The following is a 24,346-nucleotide window of genomic DNA, read 5'->3' as shown; positions in this document are numbered from 1 at the left end:
AGAATTATATAGTACTGAGACTTTGTTGACTCAAAATTTGCTAGTTACTGCCGACTTGAGTAGAATTTTATTTATGAACTCCTGTGTATTGTAATGGTATGAATCTGCTCATGTGAAGAGACTGGCTATAAACTGAAAATTTCACTCTGTATTGCAGAACAAATCATACACTTATCCAAATAATAAATGGCTGTTTCTAAAGTTTCCCAGTACATATAAAATAAAAAAAAATGTGTAAATAATGTGGCATTATTTACAATAGTCAAACTATGGAAACAGCCCAAGTGTCATTGATTGCCGATGAATGGATAAAGAAGATATGATATAAATAGCCATAGAGTGAAATCTTGCCATTTGCAACATGGATGGAGCTAAAGAGTATAATGCTAAGCGCAATAAGTCAGTTAAAGACAAATACCATGTAATTTCACTCATATGTGGAATTTAAGAAACAAAACAAACAAACCAAGGGGCAAAAAAAGACAAACCAAGAAATAGACTCTTAACTATAGAGAACAAACTGATGATTATCAGAAGGCAATGAGTGGGGGATAGGTGAAATAGGTGGTACAGATTAAAGAGTATTAAAATGGGAGTGCAAACTAGAATTAAAATTTTAAAAACTTAATTAAAAAAGTCAAGTGAAAATATGTTTAAAAAGAGAGTGATGACAGGCACCTGAGTGGCTTAGTCGGTAAAGCAGCTGACTCCAGATTTTGGCTCAGGTCATGATCTCAGGGTCATGAGATTGAGTTCTACACTAGGCTTTGTGCTCAGCCTGGAGTCTGCTTGTCCATCCCCTTCTATTCCTCCCATGCCCACCCTCCCCACTCTAAAACAAACAAACAAGCAAATAAATAAATAAATAAATATTTTTTAAAAATGTGATGAACTGTGTCACATGTGTTGCAGCCTGAGAATTGATGAAGTTTGGCAAAGTAGAGTTCATTGCTAATCTTGGATATTAGTATTTTCAGTGAGTTTTGGGCATCAGATCCTTAGGAAGTGTGTTCAAGTGATAGCAGAAAGAGCAAGAACAGTGCTGTGAGGCGAGAGAGGGAAAGAAAGAGGGAGTAACAGAGATCATTGCCTTGTAGAGGCAATGGCTTTACATAGTAACTAGGGGATATGATTGATGACGCAAGTGGAATGGTTGGCCTTAGAGAGGAACATGAATTGTTCAACCGTTGTAACAGAGGAGGAAAGGCAGAGGAAATAGGGAAACAAGGACAGATGTGGGCAGTTTTGTTCTAAGTACTATAGGGATTCTCTATTGATTACTTCCCTTTTCACAGTAAAATAAAAAGCAAGACACTGGTGTATACTTATGCTTAGGTTGAAGGTATGTAGTTCCTGACATCATTTGGGTTAAAGTCTTCACAACTTTTCCTTTTAAGGTCAAAATTTTTAGTATAAGAAACCACTTCGTGTAATGTGAGATGTGCACTTGAATCAGGTGAGCTTAAATCAGATGGCGAATTGGTGACTCACTACCCATCATTTAAACATTTTAACAATTTATTTATTTATTTATTTATTTATTTATTTATTTATTTATTTATTTTCATTTTAACAATTTAAACAGATATTTAAAGGTTTTAAAATTTGCTTTTCATTATTCAAATATGAGGAGATTTTATATTAAAACCAAATTTTATATTTCCCTTTTTCTTATTCAAGTATAATTAACACTGTTGTACTAGTTTCTGGTGTACAATATAACAATTCAACAATTCTACACATTACTCATTGCACATCATGATAAGTGTACTCTTAAGCCCTTTCACCTATTTCACACATCTCCTCATCTATCTATTTATATTTCTCTTTTAAAAAATGTTTCACCTACTAGCACTCAATCTATATTACTGCATGATAATAGTAGGATGGAAATGAATAATGACCCTTCAGATATGGCACTCAAGTTTTTTTTCCAGCATCCAACATTGTCTATTATTACCTTATAATGGACTGACTTAGTCCTTTAATTTACCCTCCTGCCTCCCATATAGGATTTGAAATTGAGGTATAAGCTGCAAGGTACAACTCCAGGGGCATCATTCATACTGTAGCCTCTATGAGTGGTATTGCTGGAGTTGTGCCCTATGGAAATCCCCGGCTTAACAAATATTTGCAATTCCTTCCTTGAATCCTACACTGAGTTGTCTACCTGAAGAGCACTTTTAACAGACTGGTTCATTCCTAAGTCTATTTCTATTTGTTATACATTTTTCTCAAGAGAAAGCTCTGCTATGTCAGTGCCTGTAATGGGTGAATTGTATCCTCCCAAAAGATATGATCAAGTTCTAACTCTCAGGACCTGTGAATGTGATTTCATTTAGAAATATATTTCTAAATCAAAATCACCAAATTGTGATTTTGATGTAGTTCTAACAGTTTTACTTTTGTTTCATCAAAATGTGATTTTGATGTAATTCTAACAGTTTTACTTTTACTTTTGTTTCCCTTGCCTCAGGAGACATACCTAGAAAAATGCTGCTACAGTCAATGCCAGAGGAATTATTGCCTGTTCTCTCTTCTAAGATTTTTATGGTTTCAGATCCCATATTTAGGTCTTTAATCCGTTTTGAATTTATTTCTGTGTATGGTATAAGAAAGTGGTCCAGTTTCATTCTTTTGCATATAGCTGTCCAATTTTCCTAGCACCATTTGTTGAAGAGGCTTTTTCCCATTGCATATTCTTTCTTCTTTTGTTAAAGATTAATTGACCATATAATCATGGATTTATTTCTGGAGTCTTCATTCTTCCGTTGATCTCTTGTATATTTTTGTGCCAGTACATACTGTTTTATTTACTACATCTTTGTAGTACATCTTGAAGTCTGGGATTGTGATACCTCCAGTTTTGTTTTTTCAAGATTGCTTTGGCTATTGAGGCTATTTGCATTTTAGGATTGTTTGTTTTAGTTCTGTGAAAAATGTTGTTGGTATTTTGATGGGGATTGCATTAAATCTGTAGATTGTTCTGGGTAGTATAGACATTTTAAACAACCTACTAAATGGGAGAAGATAGTTACATATACCAAATCTGATAAAGGGTTAGTAGCCAAAATATATAAGGAGCTTATATCACTCAACATCCAAAAAACAAGTAATCCAGCTTAAAAATGGGCAGAAAACAAGGCCAGATATTTTTCTGAAGAAGATACACAGATGGCCAACAGACACATGAAAAGATGCTCAACATTACTCGTCATCAGGGAAATGGAAATCTAAACCACAACAAGATATCACCTCAAACCTATCAAAATGTCTAAAATAAAAACCACAAGAAACAACAAATGTTGGCAAGGATCTGGAGAAAATGGAACATTTGTGCTCTGTTGGTGGGAATGCAAACTGGTGCAGTCACTGTGGAAAACAGTATAGAGGTTCCTCAAAAAGTTAAAAATAGATTTATCATATGATCCAATAATTTCACTACTGCGTATTTACCCAAAGAAAACACTAACTCAAAAAGATATATGCATCCCCATGTTTATTGCAGCATTATTTATAATAGTAATAACTTAGCCATAAAAAGAATGAAATCTTGCTTGCAACACATGGATAGATCTAGAGGTTATATCACTGCTAAGCAAGATAAGTCAGAGAAAGACAAATACCATATGATTTCACTCACATGTGGAATTTAAGAAACAAAACCAAAGGAAATAAGAAACACATTTAACTATAGAGAACAAAATGATAGTTACTAGAAAGAAGGTAGACAGGGGTAATAGGTAAAATAAAGAGGATTAAGAGTACACTTCTTATGATGATGAGCACTGTGTAATGTTCAGAATTGTTAAATCACTCCATTGTACACCTGAAACTAACATTGTATATTAACTATACTAGAATTAAAATTTTAAAAAAAGATATAAGATGAAGTCATACTAGAATAAATTCAATCACTGATGTATTTACAAGAAAAAAAAAAAAACATAGTGAGAGAGAGAATCAGGCAGATATACTCAGGGAGAAAAGGCCATAACAGAGACAGTGTTGGAGAGATGCAGCCAGATTACTGACAACCACCAGAAACTAAGAAGAGGCAAAGAAGGATTCTTCTCAATAGCCTCAAGGGGCAACAAGACCTAATAACAGACTGGTTTTGGACATTCAGCTTCCAGACTGTGAAAGAATAAATTTCTGTTTTTTTAAGCTACTCAATTTATGGTAATTTGTTATGGCAGACCTAGGAAGCTAATACACAGCCTATACTTTTAGAAATTTCTCCATTAGTTTTCCCCTAAGACTCTTTGGAAGCTCTCTGGCATTCAATATTCATACTTTATCTTCTTATTTGAAGGAGCTTTGATTTGTAGGATTAAATAGAGATCATGCATTTGAATTATGCTTATTGTCTTTTATCAATGCTGAAGTCATTTACACTCCCTAGACAATCCAGATTCACTTATTTTTCTCCAATGAAATATATATCTATTTTTAGGTTCCTCATTATATATATATATACTAGCAGATTTCTGAAAATATGAGGTACCCTGATGTCTTCTTTAACTTTTGGACCATTAAGTGTATAATGGTACAATTATGCCATCCAATGATTAAAAGTAGGGCTTCATTCATTTAGTACATTTAGGAAAGACTAGGAATGACATTATGTATTATTTTTAGTGGATGTAGATGTGGACTACCAGAATTACCTGTTTTGTAAAAATCAAACACTTAAAAGATGGCCTAAGAGCATTTTACCAGATGTAGAATTTATACTGGATTAAAGGATACTATTCTACCTGGAAAAGAAATGCAAAGAGACAGTCATAAAATGTTTATCAAAAACCTTTGGGATGCCTAGGTAGCTCAGTGGTAGAGCATCTGCCTTCGGCTCAGGTCATGATCCTGGGGTCCTGAGATCGAGTCCCACATGGGACTTCCTGCAGGGAGCCCGCCTCTCCATGTGTTCGCCTCTCTCTTTTTGTCTCTCATGATAAATAAATAAAATCTTAAAAAAAACATTATATACCAGTTATTTTTTTGGTTTCAAACTTTGGAAGTACCAGATAGTAGCAACACTTTCTTTGGTATAGTTTGTAGTATCACCTACAAAGACAGCAATAGATAAGGTAAAGAGTGAACATAAATATTGTAACAGATGACTTGCTTTAAGTCAAGAAAATAAGAATCTTGGAGATCTCCTCACTCTCCAGTGAACAGTGTGTTCCTTGAATTACTTCAATGGAACTAAACACACTTCTGGTGCAATAAAACAATAAGCCATGAAAAAACAAATGCATTAGTCATTGAGCTTTGTGGATTTCACTTACATTATTAATTACATGAAAATGATATGACCATTTTACTAATTCAACATTTTGGTAACTTGAAAATTAATTGTAAAATGAAAGTCTCTCTTTCAAATGAGTGACTTCATTAAAACATTTAATAATCTATAGCTCACTGAAATAAATTCCCCTGTTAAAAATTAAAGTGTTCTAATAGTTACAAAGTTAGATATTTTCTATTATTTTTCTAAATAGACATATTAACCTAAATACTATAGTTTTAAGTGTATGAATATCTAATCTTAATGGAGAAATGAATTTCCAGAATCTAGTCAGCTTTCTTAAGAAAGGTGATCAAATCATAGACATATTATCTTCGGTAATGACATGTACAGTTTCTTTTCAGAGATGTTTTAAAATTCAGTCTAAAGTAATTGAATCTGAATCCGTAGGTGCTTTGATCTTAGACTTTTTAGTCTCTGGAACTGTGAAAAATAAATTTTTGTTGTTTATAAGCCACTGAGCCTATGGTATTCTGTTACAGCAACCTGAATGGACTAAGACAGTGGGGCAGATAGAAGTACCAGGCCACGTAAAGACATTTTATGTTCCTTGTTTCTATTGGATCTGATGGGTTAATCATTTTGCCCTGTGTTAAAATGTTCTTTACAAAGTCACACTATTACTTAGTTTCTGCTCCACTCCCCCCATCCCAGGTCCTACCAATGATAGTTCAGGCAGTTTCTGCAAACTCTTTGCCTACTCTCCCCTGATGTTAACATTTTATATAAACATAGTACATTCATCAAGACTAAAAAGTCAATGTCAGTATACCATATCAACTAATATGACTTTATTAGGATTTTACCATTTTTCCACTCATTTCCTTTTTTGTGTGTGTGTTCCAGTATTCAATCCAGAATACTGCACTGCCTTTAGTGGTACATGAATTTTATGATTTTTCTTGGTTTTAAATCATATATCTTGACTACAGATAACACAATTCTGCTACTTTTCCTTCTTCTTAGTCATTCCCTGTTTCCCATTCATTTCAATAAAATTATTATGATTTTAAAAAGATTATTAGTGTCTGTTGAGCCACTCAACCAATTCACAGTTCTGCTGAGTTTCAGGAGTTGATTTAAAGGCAAAATCAAAAAGAAAACTTTGGGAAGGGAGAATATGATTAACTCTTCTAAAGTTCATAAGACATTGGGCAGCCCAGGTGGCTCAGTGGTTTAGCGCCACCTCCAGCCCAGGGCCTGATCGTGGTAGACCCGGGATCGAGTCCTATGTTGGGCTCCCTTCATGGAGCCTGCTTCTCCCTCTGCCTGTATCTCTGCTTCTCTCTCTCTGTCTCTCCCTGTGTCTCTCATTAATAAATAAATAAAAATAAAAAAAATAAAGTTCATAAGACAATTGAATGTCATAAGACCCAATAGAGAAATTACGTTTCCAAAATTCCAGAAAAATGTTTTATACTTCAAAGTTAGAAGTAAATTAATCTGATTGCTGTCTGACCTATAAATTCATAGTCTTCACAGAGATTGAATTTCTGTTTGTAGAAAAACTGAAATTACTTAAGAACTGTAAGATTAGAGTTAGAGAGAGGTCATGGTAGAAAAGGTCAGCAAGAGCACCAACTATCATATAGGACACCTTGCATTGCCTTCGTCTTTTGACATCTGTGAGCACCACAAAGATTAGCAAGTTGTTGAGTGGCACTGTCCCTATTACTCTCCCAAATTTCCTTGTTCATCACACAATTTTTGTAGCTTGTAAATGAATTTCTCCTTGATTTTAACCATGGAGATTTATTTATATCTATAAAAAATATCTTACTCCATTGAATTTCATCTTCCTAATGATGAATATTTAAATTGTTTTGCTTTATACTTACATAATTTTCCTTTCTTCATTCTATTATTATTGATTTTAAAAATAAGGAAGTTATTCATATGGTAAAAAAAGTTAAATTTTACAATGGAGCTTATAAGAAAAACAGCAGATACGCCCTCCCTTTTGTAGGCCCATACTCCAGAGATAAACATTTCTTTTTAAAATGTATTTTATTTATTCCTGAGAGATAGAGAGAGGCAGAGACATAGGCAGAGAGAGAAGCAGGCTCCATGCGGTGAGCCCCACATGGGACTTGATCCCAGGTCCCCAGGATCAGGCCCTGGGCGGAAGGCAGCGCTAAACCGCTGAGCTACCAGGGCTGCTCCAGAGATAAACTCTTAATCATTTTTTGTTTTGCTTCTTCTGGTGACTACATTGGAAAATCTAAACATGTTTATACTGTATTACTAGCAACTTACTAACTTATCTTTGGGAAATATGGAAATTTACTCTGTACTCAGGCATCTGGCTCTTCTCCAACCTAGGGTTAGCTATCATCTTTCTGGGTTTGATAGTCATTATCTCTACTTTTCTCACAAGTCACTTTTGTAATTTAATACTATATTAAATACCCCAATTCTTGTTCCACTCCATTCTTACAATTTTTAAAAAGATTTATTTATTTTAGAGAGTGTGCATATGAGCAGGGGGAGGGGCAAAGGGAGAGGGAGAGGAAGATAGATAAACTTAAGCAGACTTCCCACTGAGCAGGGAATCCTATGCAGAGCTCGATCTCATGACTCATGAGATCATGACCTGAGCCAAAATCAAGAGTTGAAGAGTTAACCAACTGAGCCATCCAGGTGCCCCTGTTCCACTGTGTTTAGACAATGCTTTTATTTTCCTTTTCACATTATGCACAATAAGATTATTATACTATTTCTTTCCCACTTCATCTTCTAATTTCTATTAGTGAGGCTTTTTTTAATGTCGAGGTTACGAACATTACATTTTATTTTACAACTGTTTTTATAATTTATATATAGGTTAATTAAAAATACAAAAACTAGTATATAGCATTCACATTATATTCAGAAAGTAAATATTATTCCTTGTTGGTCTTTGTAGGGAATGCTAGAACTGCATTCCACTTTCTTAGGTCCAAAGTACAGATCCCTGTTTCACTTAAAGGTGAATGTGCTTAGAATTGATATTTTACTACTTATATTCCATATAAATATAAATTTAATTTACTTAACTAATATTTATTTTCCTCTCTGACAGGTACAGTTGAAAGCACTGAGGAAACAGTAGTGAATGAAACAAATAGAAATCTCTGTCTCTTCTGAAGTAGGAGAGGAAGTACTGTAGGATGGTGGTGATAGGGTTTATAATTGAAAATAGAGTGGCTAGAAAAAAACTTCATTCAGTAGGGGGTGATTGAGCAAGTAATAAAGGAGGTGAGGGAAGGAGTGATGAGTTTGTGGACAGGACATGCCTATTGACAAACTTCAATTTTAAGTGTGCAGGACACTGAAACTTGTTTGAATTGTGTTACAGTTAACCTTTGCTGCACACAAAACACGCCAGACTCAGTGGTTAACAACTACCACCACCAGGTAGTACTTCCCGTTCTCTTCTGCTCATTTCATGGGGCTCACTCATGTGGATTCATTCAGTTGGCAGTTCAGCTGGAATGGAGAGTCTCAAGTTTTGAGACTCAGCTGGCAGGCCTAGATGATTGGGAAGCCCAAGCTCCTCCCTTCATGTAATCTTTCATCCCGGGCTTCTTCACCTGACATAGAATTCCAGAATGATAAACACAAGAATTTCAAGAACTTGTACAGTGTCCCTTTTGTCATATTCTATTGGCCAAAATAGGTCACAAGAAATCCAGATTCAAGAGATGGGGAAAGAGATTCTATTTTTCTATAGGAGGAGCTAAAAAATAGTATAGTCATTTTTGTTCAATATACTAAAAGTTGTTTTTAGTTGTTTTTAGACAACTAAAAGTTGTCTCCCAAATAATACCCTAATGAAAGATATGCACTGGATATTAACAGTCATGAGAGTTCCCCTAATATACCTTCATATAGTTCAATTTATTTAGAGAAAAGAAATTAATTTTGGCCAATTTAACAGTTTCTGATTGATTCTATGCATGAGAATGTAGATATGAGGACAACTGACTCAGTAATTAACAAAAAGGCCTTCAGTTAATCTCCATTTCTATACCTTTACCTTTTATCTTCTGTACATGTCCACCCTGAGGCTAACACCTGACCATAATTACACCGCAGGAATGGGCTACCTCATCCACTGCCAATCATTTGCATATTCTAGACTGTTGCTTCTTCCACTGTTTGATTTATTAGAACATTTCCATCCAATTTACATCTTATAGAAATGTGTTGAAATTTCTAGTTGTTGATGATCTCTCTCCCAATCTCTTTTCTGATTGCATTATTCATTTCCACTGTTTCCTAGGCTTTGTAGTCTGTCTCAAGGGGCTTAAAGCCTGAGAATTACATTTCTAGAATACTCTGGTTCAAAGTTTTTCATACCATTTTTTGTTCTTTTAATAATATGCACTCATGGAAGAATTACAAAGAAAAAGAGCAGAAACCATTCTTTGTCCTACGGTTGCATTAAACTCTAGCAGATGTATGCTTCTGCAGCAGCAGCTAGATTCTGTGTTCCACTGCCAGCCAGTTGGGAGTTGGGAACAACTGTGACTATGAATTTGTGTGGCAGTTCCCTGACTTCTTGACTGCTGCTTCTGCTGTGTGACCTAAAGAATCAGTAGCTGTTTAATCCTGATGTTTGCTTTTTGAACCATTCAGATTATTTTGTATGCTTCTATTTTCTTGTACCAATTTCCTTTATGCTTGAAATACCCAGAGTTGTTTCTAATTTCCTGATGGTACTTGGAGTTATTTCTTTAAGTATTTCTGTATTGTAATTTTAATACAGTCAGGAGGAAAGGAAAGCAAATGTGTGCACTCTGTTGTCTTGAATTGGAAACCATTTATGTTTCTTTCTCACCTGTTTTCTTAGTTGTTTGAGGTTTTTGTCCTATATACTTTCCCAACAAAAAAGTTAGGATGTATGTAAGGGTATAAAAAGAGAATTTCTTAATTTTTTAAAATAACCTTAATCTGATGTCTCAGGGACTTTCTGATAGCAGCTTTCTGATCAGGACATTATTCCTCTGGGATGGACAGTTTCTTATGTCAACTTGGTTAGGTTTTAGTCCCCATTCAATCAAACACAATCTAGGTGTTGCTCTGAAGACATTTTGTTGATGTGAAAAAGAAGTCCATAATCAGTTGACTTTAAATAAAGGATATTATTTGCAGTAATCTGGCTGGGCCTGAAATAATTAGTTGAAAGACCTTAATGAAATCTCCCTGAAGAAGAAATTCCACTTGTGTACTGCAGCTTCAGTTCTGCCTGAGAATTTCCAGCCTGTCCTTCCTGATGGATTGTCCTCCAGATTTTTGTCTTGCTCAACCAGCCCCTATATCTGACAATTCTATAAACAAATGCATTGTATTGTCAATCTATCATCTACCTATCTATCTATCTATCTATCTATCTATCTATCTATCTATCTATCATCATCATCTATATCTATCATCATCTATCTATCATCTATCCAGCTATCTAGCTATCTAGGTTCTTATTCTCTAATGGCACTCTGACTGCTATAACCTTCAAGCTGGAAAGTCTTTATTTCTCCAAATCCCAGCCAATGGGATTTTGTTAAGTTTTAGTCTTTTTTTTTTCCCATTTATTCTCTAGGTTATAGTTTTATTTTTATTCTTAAATCTTTCAACTATTTAGAGTTTATTCTGGAGGAGTGAGGAAAGATTCAAGTTTCTCATTTTAAGATGACTAATCAATTGCTCAACGACATTCATTAATACCTTAAATTCCTGTAGAGATGTGAGAATATTTCCAGAGTTTTTATTGTCCTACTGCTTTAACTTTTGAGGCTTTATAATATATTTTAATATCCAATAGGGCTGTTCTAACCTTGTTGCTCTCCTTTTTACAGACTTGCCATTTTTGTTTTTTAGCTTTTTCTTATAAACTTTAAGTGATACAACTTCATTAAAAAGTACTGGTGTTTTTATTGGGATCATATTGAATTTATAAACTTAGGGGGAACTGATATCATTGTGAAATTGAGTTAATTACAAATACGGAAAATCTTACTATTCGTTTACATCCACCTTTATATAGCCTTTTAGTTTTTTTCACTTCGGTTTTGCATATTTCTTGTTAAGTTCATGTCTAGTTATTTTATCATTTTGCTGCTATTATAATTGCAATCTTTTCTTCTTTTACAGCTTCGCTTCCTAATGTTTATTCTTTTTATATGATAAAGGCAATCACCTTCTGAATACCCAGGCACTAAATTCTCTTACTTTTGTACACCTTTTTTAAGGGATTATTTTCAGTTTCTAGGTACATGATAATTTTAGCAGCAAGCAGTTATAATTCAATCTTTTCTATTTTTATTTTTTAATATCTTTGATTTTCTTTTTTTAATATCAATGCAATGTCTACCACCTTTAGTAGAATGTTATATTAAAATACCATCAGAGGGGTGCCTGGGTGGCTCAGCAATTAAGCGTCTGTCTGCCTTCAGCCGGGGGCATGATCCTGGAGACCCGGGATCCAGCTCTGCATCAGGCTCCTCCATCCAGGGAGCCTGATGTAAATAGATGACAATAGATTTTTAACACTTGAGACACACCAGGTACACCTGGATGGCTCAGGGGTTGAGCATCTGCCTTGACTCAGGATCGAGTTCTGCATCAGGCTCCCCGCAGGAGGCCAGCTTCTCCCTCTGCCCATGTCTTTGCCTCCCTCTCTGTGTCTCTCATGAGTAAATAAATAAAATCTTTTTTTAAAAAATATTTTTAACACTTGAAAATATATTTCCTGTCATATGTAACCATAAGAAATAAAATTTTGGGCAGCCCCAGTGGCCCAGTGGTTTAGTGCCTTTTCCAGCCCAGGGCCCGATCCTGGAGACCTGGGATCGAGTCCCACATCTGTCTCCCTGCATGGAGCCTGCTTCTCCCTCTGCCTGTGTCTCTGCCTCTCTCTCTCTCTGTGTGTGTGTGTGTGTCTCTCATGAATGAATAAATAAAATCTTTAAAAAATATATATTTTAAAATTTTTACCTCCATCCTGACTCAAGTACCGATTTTTATTTTTAAATGTTATCATTTCAAATTTAGATGCTAATTTTAAACCATTCACACATTTTTCTGTGCAAGTAAAGATTTTTTAAAGCTTAATACAAAATACAGAGGAAATTATTTAACTAAAAAATAACTAATTTGAACTATGTTTTATGAGTAAACATGAAAATCTGAAATAAATTGATAATTTTCTGGGAAAATGTAGCTTACCAAAACTGACAATAGAAGAATAAAAGTATAAAAAAAAATCCCCCACATACAAAAAGTAGTTTTAAAATTATTAAAGAGATATTCCACCTTCCAAAAAATGTATTAGTTTTAGATGACTTCACAAAAAAATTATCATGTAATTAATTAATCTTTTCAAGATGGCAAGAAGATAATTTTTTTCCTGTTATATCAGAAATCAATTTCCTTCATATATACAAAGAGCAACCATTAGGAATAAATAATGGGAGAAATAGCTGCAATTAAAATACTAGCAAACATAATTAAATACCAAAGAGTAATTTTCACAAGAAGGTTATGCTACAGGGATCCCTGGGTGGCGCAGTGGTTTGGCGCCTGCCTTTGGCCCAGGGCGCGATCCTGGGGACCTGGGATGGAATCCCATGTCGGGCTCCCAGTGCATGGAGCCTGCTTCTCCCTCTGCCTATGTCTCTGCCTCTCTCTCTCACTGTGTGCCTATCATAAATAAAAAAATAAACAAAAATTTAAGAAGGTTATGCTACATTAATAAATGTCCCAAATGTCATTGGTTTAAGAGAACAAATGTTTATTCGTCATTCATATTCCATGTCTTTGGAGAGTTGACTTCTTATATATCCCATGTTTTCTTTATCTGGGGACTCAAGTTAAAGGAGCATCAGCTATCAAGGATATGTTGGCCTCAGAGCTAAAGGAAAAAGCTGATGGATCCTAACTTTCTGTTGATGAGTAGCATATGTCACAACTGTCCGGATGGTCAAAGCAAGAAACAAGGCCAAACTGATGCCCGTGAAATGAGGAATTATAATCCTTCACAAGGGTGGATGGTGAATAATTGGTACAACAACAAAATCTACTACCTGAATTATTGCAACACTGATAACAAACCTGATCTAAAAAGAAATATACAGTTGTATCTCACATATAAATACTGATGCAAAATGATTGAAAGACTAATGAAAGTTTAGTATTTCATCAACAAGTTGAGTTATTTCATGTATTCAAAGATAATTTAACAATAGAAAAATTATTAATACAATTTATCTTATTATTACACCTAGAAAAAAATGATCAATCCTATAGTCACCAAAATAGCATTTGACACAAATTTAACACTCATTTTTATTTTTCAAAAATTTCATTAACATAAGAACTGATACATAATTCCTTACAATGTGCCAGCATTATAGTGAATATGGACATCCTGGAGAAGCTGATATGGTGAACAGGTTCTCTGATAGTATTTTTTTTTTAAGATTTTATTTATTTATTCATGAGAGACACAGAGAGAGAAAGGCAGAGACACAAAGCAGGCTCCACACAGGGAGCCGGATGTGGGACTCGATCCTGAATCTCCAGGATCACGCCCTGGGCTGAAGGCGGTACTAAACCGCTGGGCCACCGGGGCTGCCCAAAATTTTATTTTTTATGGTACATATGACAGGAAATATAATTTCAAGTGTTAAAAATCTTGATTTTTTTTTATTTACTCATGAGAGACACAGAGAGGGAGACAGAGACATAGGCAAAAGGAGAAGCTGGCTTCCTGCAGGGAGCCTGATGCAGAACTCTATCCCAGGACCCAGGGATCACCACCTGAGTCAAGGCAGATGCTCAACCCCTGAGCCACCCAGATGTACCTGTATACCTCAAGTGTTAAAAATCTATTGTCATTTATGTTGTTAGGAATATGCTTCAACTTGCTTGGTTTCTATCTTTTCTATTAATTACAAAAACTTCACCTTGAAAAAAGTTGAGAAAACCTCATTAAGAAATTGATGCTGGTGACAGGTGAGAAAGATGACAAAATCCCTTTCATTATCCTTGTAGAAAAATAGATATAGAAGTCAAATCAAAGATCAATTTGGAGTAGGTTTAGCAGTAAAAACATATTGATTAACCATCCATGTTTTAATCAGTAACTTAGAGGATGACAGAGAAACTATGCTATTAAAGTTTGTTTCTGACAAAAGGCTAGGTGAGATAAATAATTATGACAGGTCATAAAATGAACATTCAAAATGACCTCAATCAAAATGGGTACAGGGATTCAAGAAGTAGAAACATCCAGTTATAAGATAAATAAGTCCTGGGGGTATAATCTACAGCATGGTGACGATAGTTAATACTGTATTGTATTTTTGGAAGTTACTAAGAGAATAGATCTTAAAAGTTCTCCTCACAGGAGAAAAATTTGTAACTGTGTGATAAATGTTAACTAATCTTTGGTAATCGTTTTATAATAATCAAATCAATATTTTATGCATCTAAAACTGATACAATCAAATGACAATTCTATCTTATTTAAAAAGTGATCTCAATAGTTTATAATACAAGGCTGAAACAAAAGAGATGCAAATTAATGGGATGAAGGTAGACATCAGTATTTTGGTACAGATATGAATTGTCACTCTGTGGAATGAGGCTTAGCACCAGCACAGTGACGCAAGTTTAATTCACCATTACCTGAATTTGAGCCAACATTGTTTTGTTGGTTTATGCTACTTAAGTTAGCCTGTTCTTATTTTGAACTTATAGAAATGTAAGAAGCATATCAAAGTCTCTGTGCTAGACAGACTGTTTTGGGATAACTGTATTCAGTTTTGAGTCACATTTTAAGAGAGAGACTTAAAACTGGAATTTGTCGAGTAGCCATTTGGGCTGTGAAGTTGGTGTAGAAACCATATCATGAGAAATATTGAGAGTGTCTGTAATTTTAAATGTAGAGAATAAGACTGAAGGGAATTTCTCTTCTAGGAAGTCTTAGATGATCTGTGTTTGCCCAAAGATCCCTCTTCTGTGCTTGTCCCACATACTTACTGTACATTCATTCACTCATTCCACTGAGAATTATATAGAATGTCTGCTATATGAAAGGAACTGTTATATACTTGGTGAGGAAAACAGACAAGATTCCTGCTCTTATAGAATTGACTCTGTGGGAGTCACAGACATTAAACATATACATGTGTGTGATAAGTGCCTTGAGAAAGTAAAACAGGGCATGATAATAAAGAGTAACTAAAGAGGAGGTGCTTTTTTATACCTTAGTTATAAAAGATGTCTCTGAGTAGGTGACATTTGACATGAAATGGATTACAGGAAGAAATCAGTCAAGATCTAGGATTGGCATCTTCCTTACACAGGGATTTGGGGTTGGGAGAGGGGCAAAGGTCTTCTTTTGTAGGAATGAGCTTGGTTTGTGGCAGGAGCAAGGGATAGAATGGTAGGAGATGAAATTGGAAACGTAAGCAGGATTATTTTTTATAGAAAGTTCAGTCTGTGGTTGTGAGTTTATATTTTCTCTTTTTAAAAAATATTTTATTTATTTATTTGAGAGAGAGAGAGGGAGAGAGAGAGAGAGAAAACACAAGAATACAAGCAGGGGCGGGAGCAGTGGGCAGAGGGAGGGAGAAGCACTCACCCTGTCCAGCAAGGAGCCTAACATGAGGCTCCATCCCAGGATCCTGGGATCATGACCTGACCCAAAGGCAGACGCTTAACTGACTGAACCACCCAGGTACCCCAAATTTTATTCTTAGTGCATGAGAAGTTTATGGAAAGTTTAAACATGGAAATCCGATGATCAGATTTGTAAGTATGAGACTTCTATAAGGTATACTGATTGTAGGGGCAAGCATGAAAGAAAAACACTTAGGAAGCATTTTATTTTTAGCTGTTTCCCTATTATGTGGGTGTTGTTTCCTTATTCATATTCATTTTCCTCTAAACTGTGCTTCCTCAAGAGCAAGAATCATATCTTGTTTATTTTTGTGTGGCCAGCACCCAGAAAAATACCTGGAACCCAAGAGATTCTCAATAAATTCTTTCCTGAAGATTTTAATTTTATGCTCTCTTAAAGAAAATAATATTTGGGAGATGATGAGGTCTATTTCTGCCATAGAATTTGATGTAAAGAAAGCCAGGGTGTAACAAGAGCACAGTGAAGCAGACATATGGAGAGAAGCAAAGAATGAGCTGTTTCTTTGTCCCCTTTTATTCCATCAGCTTGGTTCAGCTTATTCCTATTTGTCTTCTGACTGTCAAGAGCCAGTATCTGAGTCCTTATAATAAACTACTTTTCATCTTTTCAAGTTTCATTAACTGGTGCTGATATCTGTTACTTTCAAAAGAAAAGACTTGTAGGATTAATTTTTAATTTCTACTTACCTGTTGAATGATTTTGGAAAAGTTATTTAACTCCTTTTAGTTTTATATTTCCCTAAAACAGGTTTATAAAATTACAATATTTGATGATAATACAAATCCAGATAATGCAATTAGCATTGGGCTCTCTCCATCTAGCTTCTATTAATCACACTATATATGGAGGGTAGCCATGATGATATTTGGATTGGAATGAAATGCCAGGTGAGTGGATGAGAGGCTAGCCCATTTGGATTTATTCATCCAAGAAGGAGAGTGAGTCTCCAAGTCCCAAGCATTTTCTCCACCCAACGACCTCATCTCTGTTTTATCAAATGGGCCCTGAAAGATTCCTAGAACTCATGAGTATAACTTAGTTATCCAAACCATCATTGTCAGATACATGGAAACGTTTAAGCCAGAGTTGATAGCTGTTATGAGGTGACAGTAAGCTGTAACTGGGATCAGGATGGCTATATCTTGCATCCCACCCCCTTCCCCTGCCTTTCCCTCTGCTCCTTCATCAGAAATCTTATGCAGTCTCAATCTAGTCATTTAATTATACTTGTAATAATATTACTTCATATATTATGCCATTTAAAATTTGTACATCACTTATTAATTATGGTAGAGTTTTGTCATAATAAAATATACCAATAAATTATTAAGAGAATTAGATGCGATTGTATATGTGACGTTCTTGGTGTAGGGATTGCATACACAATAACTGTGAAACTGATATCAATCATTATTATTATAATACTCAAAATATAGTTATTACAATTGGGGGATGAGCATATAAAGAGGCTGAAACCCAAGATGGTTAATTCTAATATTTCGTATATAGTTGGAGAGCAGAATTAATAAAAATGGCTGAAGTGGTAATCTGTGAATTTCATTTGTAAGTTATTTTTTTTCCTCTTCTATCTAGACTAATTGTGAGTTGGATGCATATTTAATATTTTCAAAAGAAGAATTGGCAGTGAGTTTGTTCTGTTGGCATTTTTGCTCATACATATGCTCTATCTATGCCTAGAGATGGTATTATTTTTACCTTCCTGTCATCACACTGATCTCTTTTATAAGAGCAAACATTTCAAAATATGAACTTTTGGGATTTAGTTTATTCATTTTAAAGCAGCCATCTTTTTAACTTGTATTCATTTCCCTTGATATATGAAGTCTGTAGATTCTATGCTACTTAGGATTTGTAAAGCAATTATTAAAAGTCTTTGATATTTAAAAAGGATCTGAAGCTTTCAGAGTGATTAATTATTGATTACCCAAATGAATCAACCTATCAGGCCATAATAAATATTTAATATTTTCTTGGAATGAAGAAATGCGTTTCATGAAGTTCTTTTTGTTATATTGCTATTCTGTATTTTAAACTTTCTTGTGTGTTGTTTTGCAATTAGATGCAATCTGCTTTTTGAAAAAAGACATTTTGGGTCCCTACAGCATGTTTGTTATTTTATTTTATTTTTTAAATAAATTTATTTTTTTATTGGTGTTCAATTTGTCAACACACAGAATAACACCCAGTGCTCATCCTGTCAAATGCCCCCCTCAGTGCCCGTCACCCAGTCACCCCCCCCCCAACCTCCCCTTCCACCACCCCTAGTTCGTTTCCCAGAGTTAGGAGTCTTTCATGTTCTGACTCCCTTTCTGATATTTCCCACTTATTTTTTCTCCTTTCCCCTTTATTCCCTTTCACTATTTTTTATATTCCCCAAATGAATGAGACCATATAATGTTTGTCCTTCTCCGATTGACTTATTTCACTCAGCATAATACCCTCCAATTCCATCCACGTTGAAGCAAATGGTGGGTATTTGTCGTTTCTAATGGCTGAGGAATATTCCATTGTATACATAGACCACATCTTCTTTATCCACTCATCTTTCGATGGACACCGAGGCTCCTTCCACAGTTTGGCTATTGTGGACATTGCTGCTAGAAACATCGGGGTGCAGGTGTCCCGGCGTTTCATTGCATCTATATGTGTTGTTTTGCAATTAGATGCAATCTGCTTTTTGAAAAAAGACATTTTGGGTCTCTACAGCATGTTTGTTATTTTAAATAAACCAAGAATATAGCATAGTTAATAACCATACATTTCTTACTCAAATCTAAATGGTTTTACATTTATCTTTGTTTGGTCTGATATTTATTAGAAAGCAAAACCAATCAATCAATCTTTCTCTCTCTCTCTTTTTACACAAAAACTGGTTTGGATATTTTCACTGTTCTGCCTAAAAATGTCAATCAGTACTAAGGTACTTCTCAAAAACTGATTGGTTCAGATTAATACTTGTAAAAAAAAATTGTTAAGTGGTAACTACAAAGTGCTATTGTCTGTCTCCATGGAATCGACGTCTCCATAAACAAACTGCTGTTCAATGACGGAAAGTACTAACCTAGTCAACAATGAAAACCTTTACAACAGCAATTTCACTCAAACAGTAAAACACTTATGATCCACTCTTTGTGTAAGCATGTTTAAGAGTCTTTGAAGAATGTAGTCACATTAGCAGCGTTACCCATTTATTCAACAATTAAATATTATATAAATATTCTGAGTACTATGATGGATGGATTCCTAGGATATGACAGCAAAAAGTGCATAGTTTCTACATCTCAGAGATTGTAGTGTGAGAGATAAATGCAAGGCCAATTACATAAAAGTGCTGTGATAATGAAGACATCCAGAACTAAGGCAGCACATAGTGAATATACCACATGCTATATGTATATGGCTGCCTGTGTGGGGAGGGGATAAGAAGGAACTTACAAAGTGAAGAAATTAGGAGGAAAACATTTGTAATAAAAATGAGGGTCCATATAAATGCTCAGGGTTTTGAAAAAGGTCATTAGAAGAGTGGGATGAAGGGGAATGAGCAATATCTTAAAGAAACTTAATAAACAGTGTAGGTGTTTAAATACACAATAATAACTAAATAAACAAATGAAATAGCTAAGGGTATTAGAAAAAGAGGAGGAATAAGAACTATGAAAAATGCAAAAATTAAAAAGAATGGGAAGAAATCTCAGAAAAATGTGACATTGAAAATTAAAACACAAATTTAATGTTTAAAAGATAAGTGTGATTATGAAAGACAGTGACTAGAAAATGTGTTTCCACAGGTGCTGTTGAATAGTATCTTAAAAAACATTTCATTGCAATATAAAGTTTGGGAAAAATTGGGCAGATTTACCTATCACAGGACTTCTCAGAGCCTTTGATATATGTGAGTATACCCTGTGATTCTTAGAAAGCAATATACTAAGTAGCTTTCCCCATATTTCTTGACTACATATATAATATATATATATATTTACTAATATTTAGTAAGTATTTAGGATTAAAATTCCAGTAACTATATTAACAGAGATGTATCAAAAAATGGAGGGGAAATGGGGAATAAGAAACCAACTTTATTTTTTTTTTTCTGAATTTGACATTAATTCTCCCTGGGCAAACCCCTCTCAGTTTTAGTTGTATCCCTTCCTACCCAGTTTCCACTCTGCCATAATTTATTTTTCAGGCATAAAATTCCATAATTCTCTGTATGTATACACATGTGTGTACATACACGTACATGTATATGCACATACATGCCTACATATATATGTGTACACACATATGTGACATATACATATATGTAAAATCTTTGGTTTTCCTAAAAAATCAGTTTTCTAGGTTCAAAGGTAAACAGTGCATACTTAGCAAGGATATTCAACAATTTTGACAGCAGTTAAGAGTAGTCTATGACACAAAGAATAGTAATGAAGACCTCCTATAGTGTAAAGTAAAAATGAAAAAAATGTATAATAATAGGAAAAAATGCAATTATGTGGAAAATGTTACAGGAATATCCCCGCAGTCTTCAAACACATTACAGCACAGAAACTCTTAAGGGATCAATAACCAGAGTGTTTATGCATGCCATATGGAAATATTTCCTCTGCAATGTGCCTGCATTGCTATTTAAGTGGAGAATAAATGTTATGTTAGCAATATTTTTATATAGCCTAGAATTTTTATTTTTTTAATTTTTTTCTCCATTGCATCTGGATGGTGAATAAAAGATAAAGTTCAGCTAGAGAAATAGTTATTTATAAAATCTTACACAATAATATGATTTTAAATGAAACTTTCACAATTTTATTCTTAAAAGAATAAGCAGTTTTTTTTCTTTTTCAAAAATAATAAATTCAGTTGGTAGATAAATATGTGCTCCAACAACAAGATAAAAGACTTTATGGACCATTATTCTATAACTTTAAGCCAATGCTGGACATAACAATAATCTTATATACTAAAATGCCAATTCAAATAGGACAATACAGTAACTTTGGAATTTCTAAAGCTATTGTGCTTGGATGTCTATCCAGAGGATTTTGATAAAGCACCAATTGCTTTTTATGATTTTTATCTACCAAATAAGAGCAAAGATGAAAATCATCTTAATATTGTTAACTTTCCATATTATAAGGCATTTTTCTCAGTCTTAGAAAAATTGGAAAACGAAAAATCATGGAAAGAATATTAAAATTGTACACATCTGGTTAACCCAGTGTTAGCCATTCTCATTACCAATCTCATGTATTTGTCTACAGATGAATTTGATATGCATTTGCTCTATTTATGATGCTTTCTAGATACACAATTTTACTTTTCAAAGTAGCAGCACTTTGTGTATACTGCAAGCACCATGATGGTGGTGGTTTTTTTTTTCCCCCCTCAGTGGCACTGTAAGGAGATTCTCATGTTTTCCCAGACATGAATCCCATAATCTACTACATGGTATCCACAGCTTATTTCCTTTCCTGACTCAAAGCAGCCCTTTCCTGCTGTCTGTGACAATCGCTTTTCTTAGATAATGTTATTGCATACTGTGCTGGATTCACACAACAAACCCTCCTAGCTCCATGGGACCTCTTCAGCACTGATTTCCCTGCAACTCTTGAAGTGTGAGCATCCTTCTATACTCTAGACAGTAGGGAAGAAAAGATTTTTCTCTAAATTCCTAAAATTGTGTTTTCCTCAGTGTATTAAAGTTCTGAGGTCTGGGTTTCCATGTTATGGAGAATTTTTTTTTCTTGGGAAAAGATTTTTAATTATGTTTGCAACTTCTTCCCTCCACGAAATGAGAGGGTAGGGCAAGAGTTACATTTAATTGATAATTGTCACTTTGTATTGAGAATGGCCTCTCCTCTCACACCACTAACAACTGTGTGAGTCACCCAAACTTATGACTTTTTGTTACAGTAGTATACTTTTGTCAGTTCTGAAACTCTAGGGTCTAATACCATGTTTGGTATATAACATACCTTAAAAATGTGTCTTGTGTGTGTGTGTGTGTGTGGGGGGTGGTTAGCATTTGTGAATATGCATCTATGCATGTGTGTATTATTTTACACACATCTATGCATGTGTGTATTATTTTATTATTGGTGATGGTTAGTGGCAATTTTTTCCCGAATAAATGTTGGTTATAATGGTAAAAAATGTAGACAGAAGTATATATATATACATATAAATATGTATTTATATGTATATATATATAAATTTTAGTATAAAGAAACATTGGCTTGCTAGTTGTAGCACTAAATTTTTCTCAAGGTAATTTCCATATATATTAAGACATGAAGGCACTCATATCATGGAGAGAAACTGGGTTCCTATTGTTTATCTGAAAACAGAGCTATAGTACAGTAGTACAGTGCAGGTGCAAAGTTATGCCATGATAAGAAACATAATATAATAGGAATGTACAGCTCCTGCTCAGAGTGAATAACCATTAGGAAAATCCCCAAAGATGCTTTCAGTGATGTTGTCTCATTCATCCTCTCTTTGAGAGTTTAGAAAAGGGAATGTTTATTGAAACCTTAGAAAATGGCCAATTTATTTCTTGGGAGATAGAAAAACCGCTCTTAGAAGAACTACATTTTTCTGAAATTTCTACTTCTCTTTTCAATTTACTTGCATTCTTTTCTGTTGAATAAGTTACACTTCACAGAGATCTTGGAAATCCTTTTAGTGACTTTGGAATATGCAGCTGGGTTCCAACTCATTAAGCAGTCCTGTCAACTTCTACCAAATAACTACTTCTAATGAGTATTAAATGAGTGTTAAAAAGTTCTAGACCATACTTTTTTTGGGGGGGGGCACAAATGAAATATGCTTGTTTTCACCCTCAGAGCCACACCAACCAGGGATTTCCAATATTATGGCAAACCCAGCCACTGATTGTTTTTTTTTTTTTTTCCACTGATTGTTTAAAAGGAAAAAAAAAATCAAGCAAATTTCCCTAAACAGCAGACACTGGTCAACTTATTATCTGTCATATTTTGAAATTTCCTAAAAGCTACCATGTAAGTATTGATGTAGATTTTGTTAGCCATGATAAAATTAAGAAGATACAATTCACATTTACAATATATATTTCCGTTAATAATATTTAATCAAAATTAATTTTCATCTATAAATTTATTTCTAAGATGTGAAATATTAATATTTCTAAGTATCATCAAGACTATTCCAGGTAATCTTATGTTATTGCAAAAATTAAAGTAGGAAAGATAAAAAGTGTAATACTAAATCTTTTTTCAAAATACTCTTTAGAATAACTTTTAATCAATCAAGTCTTGATTACTGAGTTCATACTTAATAAAGATGAACATCTTTCACTTAAGCTGTTCAGTTATGTAGTGGCCACCCTTGAATCATTAGACATCCTTTTGACTTCTCATCAAGTCCTCTTTTCCAAAGGGCAATTAATTTTTGTCTCCTGTTGTAATACTTGAATTATCTGTCAGTGAACTGAAACCCAGCTTTTTAAGGTCAATCCTATCAGGGTTAGTGTTGTCTTATAAACATTAATAAATATATGAACATGGATTATTGTTTAAGTCTAATAAATAGAGCATCAACGGAGAACCCTTAACTCCAGGAAACAACTGGATATAGGATGGTCAAAAAAGGGAAGAAGTGGTCTTGCTTTGCTCCTGGGTTTATGAATTAATTAGCATTAGAGAATCCTTGACCCCCTGTATGCACCATGCCAGGACCCCCAAGATGGCAACAGTCTGAAGACCCTAGCCCCAACTGGGATGCAACACGCATTTCTGTCTGGTCATATTTTTGGGGCCCCAAGTCTGATGGATGTCAAGCCAAGTTCTCAGGATACAAAACTTGGAAAGCAAGTGACAATGCAAACTTTTACCTTCATCTCTCAACCAAGTATCACTATTAGAAATCTAGGAGAGCTGACTTTGAAAATTCTTACCGTTTGCAAGCTTCTCCCCATTTTCCCAGGATCCAGTCTGCAGGTTCTGGAGTAAGTGCAATGTTCCGGTAGGTATTATCCTGGTCATGACAAACGTAGACTAGAAAAACATCATCTTCTCTCTTCCCCTCTATGGTGAGTCATTGGCTGTGGTCCCTTTCTGTCCAGGGCACCTCGTAAATGGGTAAACCTATTAAGGTTAAAAGTTCTCCAGTGTGGCCGCTGTAATTCAAGCTGATCTTTGGTAAGGTCAAGCTGCTTGTGCAGCCTTTAAATTCTTCACCTGAGGTTTCCCACCACACCCAGTCCAGCTTGAGTCCTACTGGGTCCAACCTAGAACTAGTCTGGTTTCTGGTTTCCAAGCCAGAGTGGTCCAGCCCTCCCCGTACCT

At 34.7% G+C, this 24,346-nt stretch overlaps 1 long non-coding RNA gene across 1 annotated transcript in view; it reads left to right on the top strand.

The window, feature by feature from the left end:
• The window catches only part of LOC111098894, a 101,026-nt gene that overhangs the window by 54,930 nt on the left and 21,750 nt on the right, over positions 1-24,346 (top strand). Inside the window, exon 3 of the long non-coding RNA XR_005369944.1 lies at positions 19,808-19,911. This is a non-coding gene — a long non-coding RNA (uncharacterized LOC111098894). The remainder of the gene's footprint in view (positions 1-19,807; positions 19,912-24,346) is intronic.

The sequence above is a fragment of the Canis lupus genome, chromosome 15, assembly GCF_011100685.1.
Source record: "Canis lupus familiaris isolate Mischka breed German Shepherd chromosome 15, alternate assembly UU_Cfam_GSD_1.0, whole genome shotgun sequence".
Classification (NCBI taxonomy): domain Eukaryota; kingdom Metazoa; phylum Chordata; class Mammalia; order Carnivora; family Canidae; genus Canis; species Canis lupus.
The sequence above is the reverse complement of the archived record's forward strand: the minus strand, read 5'-3'. Positions and strand labels throughout refer to the sequence as shown.